The sequence below is a fragment of the Triturus cristatus genome, chromosome 9 (genome assembly GCF_964204655.1).
Source record: "Triturus cristatus chromosome 9, aTriCri1.1, whole genome shotgun sequence".
NCBI lineage: Eukaryota > Metazoa > Chordata > Amphibia > Caudata > Salamandridae > Triturus > Triturus cristatus.
The window spans coordinates 142,272,429-142,279,983 of NC_140592.1; positions in this window are offsets into that span (position 1 = coordinate 142,272,429).

Below are 7,555 nucleotides of genomic sequence, written 5' to 3' on the forward strand. Positions count from 1 at the left end.
AATCGACATACAGACACATGCTACACCAGACGAAATAAAGAAATGGACTGAATTAGGAGGGATCCAAACGGATCAAGGATGGATAACGAAGGAAAAATCTGTGTGGTTCCTTCCTGATTCAATGGTCCAAGTTATAATTAATACTGTACATAGTCCAGCACATCTAGGAGAAAAAGCTATGCTAGACAGCATCCAACACATTTGGTTCAACAAACATTTACGAGCAGCAGCTAAACAAAAAGTTCGTACTTGTATGATCTGTTGTCAGTTTAACCCAGGTAAAAGCATTCCCGTAGAGCAGGGTGGATTTCAGCCTCCTGATCACCCTTTTGAAGTCCTCCAGATGGATTATATCCAGATGGAACGATGTCGAGGATTCAAATATGTTCTCGTAGTCGTCTGTGCTCTTTCCCGTTGGACAGAGGCATACCCGGTTTCAGATTACACTGCCCCGACTACTGCCAAACAGTTGGTTCGAAAATTCTTCCCACGGTACGGTTTACCACGTGTTGTCTACTCAGATAACGGCCAGCCGTTCTCATCCGAATTAATGAAACACGTTTCACTTTTGTTAGGCTATCAGTGGAAATTTCACTGTGTCCGACACCCCGAGGCAGCAGGTCTCGTGGAAAGACATAATCAGACCCTGAAAATTAGATTGTCCAAAATATGCAGAGAGAAAGGTGTCGACTGGGTAGTAGCCTTACCCGTTGCACTCTTTTACATGAGAATGGTAGCACACTCTCGAACAGGGCTATCCCCTTATGAGGTGATCTTCGGTAGACCACCAAATATGTGGGGGACGCCTATACCACGCAAAATAACTGATATTGACTGTAATATGCTGACAGATTACTTGGCTTCCTTGATGTCTGCACTACAATCTTGTCGTTCACAGGTAGCTGCAGCCTTTCCCGACAACACCGAGGTGAAACCCCATGACGTAATTCCAGGGGATTTAGTTCTAGTGAGGAACTTTGACCGAAAGTCTCAGCTGGATCCTAGGTGGAAGTCGCCTCAACTCGTATTGTTAACGACGAGGACAGCCGTGAAGATCGAAGGTCGCAAAGGCTGGATACATTCAAGTCATATCAAGAAATTTCATGGACTACCGTCAGACGTAAACGACACACCTTGCGTGTCTTCACCGATTGACTCAAAACTTCCTTTGGTTGAACTGAATAGCCATGAACTATACAAACTAAAACTTAGGTCTAACAAGTCAGGCAATTTGATTGTTTAAGTCCTCTCCAAGGTGAATCGGTCGAATTTGTCTCTGACATGTACTCCTTAGACCTGTGTAGAGAAAGAAACAGAAGGATAAAGCTGAAACGACATGCGTACTGTAAATCACTGCGTAGTCATTGCACAGTGACGTTATTCATTTTGTTTTTCTTAAGTCTTTTAATAATTACTGCAAGTATATTGTTGCACATATATTATCCTATTTCTAGACATGTTCATAATGTTACTGCTGAACATTCTTTTAGTGAATTACCTCCGCATGAGTTGTCCTATAGATTTGCGCTGCGCAATAACACGTTTATTAGTATGTTACATCATTCCCATCAGGTTAGCAATGCTACAAATTGTTGGATATGTGGCCGACTCCCTCCCTATCAGAATTATAAAGGAATTCTACCTCTCTTTCCATACCCGTTCACACATAATGGATCCTGTGGAGCATGGTTTAGTTTAATTAATTCCCTAGATTCGAATTCTGCAGTTTATCAAGATAACTGGGTATGGGGAAATTTGAACTTAGTTTTACTCAAAGTCTGTCACCCTAACAAGGAGGGACTTCCCAAAAGAACTGGAACTGATCTAGAAAATGAAGTATATGGATTAGGTAATTTTACGCTTAATCTCATGATCCTGAATGTCGAATCCGAAGCTACTCCAATTTTGCCCGCCATGTCAGTATTTCCAGTTAAAGGTGAATTATGTGTAAGAAAGAATGGTTCCATACATATGGGCCATAGTAGATGCACCACGGTAATAGAATTTAGTGATCAAGGCAAGTCTACATTTAGAGCTTCCCGCCATTCCTATTTTATATGTGGTCAGACGGCATATATAAGTCTGCCTCTAGATTGGGATGGTACCTGCTACATCGGATTCCTTTTGCCACCTGTTTTCCTAGCTCCTCCTGATTATCACAGAAATACTCATTTAGTACACAATAGAGAAAGGAGAGATCTCCCAATAGTCGATTACACTGAAACAGCATGGGAAAAATACACAGATTTTAATAAAGGTCTCTTTCCCTATATAGGTACAGTTACCAATAGTAAGTTGATACGTAGATTAACCAGAACCCTTGAAGCAGTAGTGAACGAAACTATTTCCGCTTTAGGCAATTTAACAGAAGAGCAGTCTGCTATGCGGATTGTTGTGCTTCAAAATCGTCTTGTCCTTGACGTCATCCTGGCCGATAGGGGCGGAGCTTGTAGGGTCATCGGATCAAGTTGTTGCATTTTCATACCAGAAAATTCGCCATCTGTATATAAAGCCATAACTCGACTTCATAAGATTGTAAGCCAGATACACCAGAATCCAGGCACCTGGACTTGGTCCGGTTGGTTTTGGAGTGTATTATCTACCTTTGGATGGAAGGTCCTATCCTTCCTAGGTATTGGCTTCCTCATACTATTCAGTTGCTGTCTATGTCTACAATGTGGACCAGCGATCTGTGGTCTGTGTGCCACATCGTGTATCCCACCACCAAGATTTCGTTCATCCCAGAAGAAAAAAGAAGAACAAATGATGCTATATGAACAGATCGATGGATTGATGAAGATTGATATCTCTTGACGGGCAAGTAGGGGACAAGGAGGGAATGTAGAAATATGGATTTTTATGATCAGTTATGTCCCCTATCTTGGACCCCAACGGTTTCATGTATAAATCACAAGTACATGTATGTTTCCTCCAGTTCCAGTTATGAAGACGCAAACACATGTGCGTCCACCGCCAACATGTCCTCTTTCAGATCCGCCATGAATGGGCCGGATATTCCATTCCTAAGTACGAAAGGCCACCGGCTTTATATGGTTCACTTATGCCATTTTCCAGTCCAGGCAAGTAGGCCCTGATTCTGCCATCAAGCCTTTTCTTGCCTTCTGTCTCTGAAAGCTTCAGTCCGAGCTCGCATCTGTATCCATGAACTTTGTCCTCATTCTCTGCGCAGCTAACGGTGCCTGACATCAGCCTGTTGCCTGCCAAAAACTGTATTTCACCTTCGAAATTATCTGCTCCGCTCCCTATCCAATGCATTCCTGTCTAGTAGTTTAAGTAAACATTCTTCCAGCTACCGAGCAAAAGGCCCGGCTTCTCTGTCTTTATGCAAGTAATTCATAGCCCTGTTACTATGGACGATTTCTGCCCCCGCATCTAGTGTAGACACTTAGACGCTTGTACACGCACTCACAGTCAGTATAGTCAGTATAGAATAAGATTCTACTCTAAGAGACTTCTCTTTTGGATAACACAGTTCTTTAAACATAGGATGTTAGATATGATTTGGGATTAGGTTGACTTGACCCTCCAGACTTCTGTCGCCACATGTAGAGCTAAATGTCAAGTCCCCTTCACCCCCTAGTTGCACGTCAATCACACTTCATGCTGCTGCGCGCGCATTTCTGCCAAGTATTTCTGCTGACATTGCGAAATTCTTTCATGGAACCACCCTATTATGACATCATACCTGATGACGTTCTTTAGTTACACCCACTTTTGCTACGCATGTATGTTTTATCTTTACTATCAATTGTTACGCCTCCTGCATTTGCTTCACTGTAATGCCTATTGTATAAAAATGATTACTTATCAATAAAGTACGGTCTTCACTTCCTGAACCTTCGTGGTGATGGAATCTGGAGCGCATCAATTTAAATTGATTCTGGAATAAAGCCCGTTCCGAACCTCTAATACCACGGATTCTGCCTCTTATTTTACTGAGCTATTGTTATAGATTTTTCGCATCAAATTAAGTCCCGGTAATTAAATTATTTACCACAACCCACATGTCAGACAGGTGACATAGAGGACGAAGAAGCGGATGATTCCACCTTTGTTGTAAGAAGAAGCCAGTAGCATTCTTCTCTGCCATATGCCCGGTTTCATCTTGGTTCCGCCCTCTGCATCATGCCCTGTAACAAACCTCCCACTGTCCCCGAAACACTCGGCAACAATCACCTTGTACCTCGACATGGACTGCCATATTTTGTTTGCTTACCAATGACACAGCAATCAGACCTCTTCCAATGTACTTGTTAATTCCTAAATGACTCTGGCTGGCTCTCCACTGGCAACAATGTAATGTGGGGTTGCATGGCCATGTACTGCTCCAGCTCCTACACTCCACCGAATGTGATTAAATAATTCAAATTCACACAGATGAGTCATGTCCATAATCGATTAAGTATGAAAGTATGGATGATTGTAAGGACATTGATTGTCCAAAAAGGTACACCCTGGGAAATGAAAGCAATGCGCATGTTTGACCATGACATGTATAGGCAGTGAGATGACTGGGAATGTGTGCACTAGCTGTGTCCTCATTGCTCTCAAACAACAATCGCGCAATTTCTCAATTTGCCCCAAGCAATGTTAGAAATAGGGCTGGGTATGAAATGTCAAAGTCATTGGCAGGCCTAAAGTAGTGTCCCCATCACATTTGGCATCAGAACATCTCTTCACATACCTACTCACACTCAACTGGGTGGACACAGCCTGTAGTGGTGGATCACATTGATCCACATGGGAAGGAGTTGGACACCATACTCACATTGCTGAAGACACGTAAGAGCACAGGTCTATCAGCATCCATCCCAAACACAATGTCTGGCTCACAGAGGTGGAGCTGGCGATAGGGACTCACCCCTAAGTGAAATGCGTCAATCAGTTCCTCCCTGTGTACGTCGTACAATGCTCATTGAGGCACACGATTTGTCATTCTAATCAACACTCATCACAGTTGAACACTGGTGAAGTTGCGTAGAGTAACCCTGGGCGTAGTGGGTGTAGTGGGGCTACGTGGAGCATCGCGTAGTGTGGCCAAATCTACGCACACTCGCGCGCACCGCGTAGCCCCACAACACGCCGCCCGCCTCCCGCCTGCCCTCATTTTAAAGTAAGTTAAACTATTTAAAAAATAGGAGAAATGCCTTACCTGCGGTGCGGCGTCCCAGGGCTCCCTCTTCCTCGCTGACGGCAACTTCTTCTCACAAATGTGCATGCGCGGACGCCCGCGCATGCGCATTTCTCACGAGAAATGCGCATGCGCGGGCGTCCGCTGCCTGCTACGCCTACTTCGTAAATGCGAAGCAGGCAGCGCTATGTTCCCTCCGTGGGCAGAGCGGAGCACTATGCCCGGGTTTAGCGTAGACTTTATTAGCATGTGCGTGTCAGTACAGGCAAGACAAGGGAAACAACATGCAGACCAATGCATCAGACACTAACAGGCAGCAGTTGGTTACGGTATAGTTCCACGTGACAGGCGTTGTGCATGTGCCTGGGATGTTCTGACATTGCGTTGATATCTCTCGTAGAACCGGCACTGTTCTGACCTGCGGCAGTTATGTGGATGATATGCCACAGCTCGGAGCAATGAGTCGTATGTGTGTGCAACTTTTGGACGTATGGGTTGTTGTGTACGTAAGTGTCAAGGGCATTCCATGCATGAGTACCTCAAGCAAGGACTTCTGTGTGTGGGGTCGGGATACGTTGGTCTTTCATTAGCGCTCTGAGGAGTGTGGGAGTCGTCATCATCTGCTATGGTATCTCTATCAGGGGGTGCCTTCCGCATGCAAGACGAAGGTTGGAGGTGCCTTATGTATTGAGACAAAGGAGCTTTCATCCCTAATGTTAATCTGACTACTGCTTGCATTCTGGAAATGTGATGTGGCTTTCACGCTGCAATTGAGGCTAGGCCTTAGGCTTATGGTGCACCAATAGTGATACACACACAACTGTTGGCATGTATGAGCCAAGAGCCCGAGCGGCCTTGCACGCCTTGTACAATAGCTTTGTGCGTGGTCGCCGTCCAGGTGCATGCAACATTGTAACACTGTCGATTGCAGGCCGTGTGGCGCAGACACTGCAACAGAGACACACACAACACTTGGTTTCCTGTCCAGCCCAGAAATGAACCACACCCATAGCCCAGGGATAATTATTCACACCCCTACGCTCTCCTGGCATACGTCGACCCAGCCCACTCGGCTTATGTATAAAGGGGGGGATGACAGCGCTATGTGTCCCAGTTCTTCCCCATTGCTGGAGGTAACATGGCTGCATCTGCCTTGCATATCACGAAACTCAATCAGAAAGGGTCCATGACTTGCGTTGCACAGAGTTGGTGGCCCCGGATACACTGCGGCAGGCACAGCCTATCGCCATGGGACGGTGACTTTCGGTGCACTGAGGTAGGGGCACCTTAAGTTCTGAGTGGGTGTGCAGCCTGAGATGATGCGCTGTCCTGACAGTCCGGACTGGTAAGGATTTGTGTGAGCCCTGCTGTACCACAGTGTAGGCCTGAGCCAGCAGGCAGCATGGGCCTACTGCCATATGGCGTTGCCTCGCGGTTCACAGAGTTAGTGGCACCTATAGAACTGAGCGGGTGTGCAGCCTGCGATGATGCTGTGTGCACTGATATAATCTCTGCCATTGCGAAATCAAGACCCAGAATCATGTGTGTGACCTGGTGGCTCACGGGGCGGGGCTGCATGATGTGGAGGCTGGCAAGGTCGCAGGCCCCAGGCTTGGAGCTTGCACAGGCACGTGGTGGGCCCTCTTGGAGACACACTGGTGGTGGAAGGTGAGCAGTGAGGCTGGGTGTGCAGGTGCGGGCAAACACCACTGGGCGGCAGGAGGGGCTGGGGTGCAGGAGCCTGTGTGCGCAGGGGCGGCCAAGCGATGATGGTGTGTGCAATGATATGAACTCTGCCATTCATAAATCTGGACTCTGTTTCAGATAAGAGACCTGGTGGACTGCAGTGTATACCGGCACGTGGTTGGAGACACAACGGTGGCATCAGGTGAGCAGTGAGGCCTGGGTCCGCAGTGTCGGCACTCTCTCTCCCAGTCCCTCTCTTCCTTTCACTGTCTCTTTCTCTCTCTCTCCTTCTCCCTCTCTCCCCCTTTCTCTCTTTCTCTGTCTCCCTCTCTTTCTCTCTGTCCTTTGATGAACGCATGGCACACCTTCTTATCTTGAATTTTGTCTTGTAGGCTGTGACTTACAGATTGTCCAGAGTTGACCCACCATGACTCTTCAGAATAGTTGTTTTGAGTTAAATTTGAATAAAATTATTTGCTTGGAAATTCAAAGATGAATGAATGATTCTCCTTTTTCTGACCACACATGAATGTTAATTGTTGTAATTGTGCGACATCAGGTGAATTGTTTTGTTCCTGATTTCATAAAGTTTGTGTAAAATATCTTTGTTTGGGGGGTAGGGGTACCAGGGGTAGGGCCCCGGGGAGGGTGGGGCCTGGGGGCGGTGCGTGTTGTGGCCCTCTTGGGTGTCCGAGCTGCATGATCAGTAGCTCCATG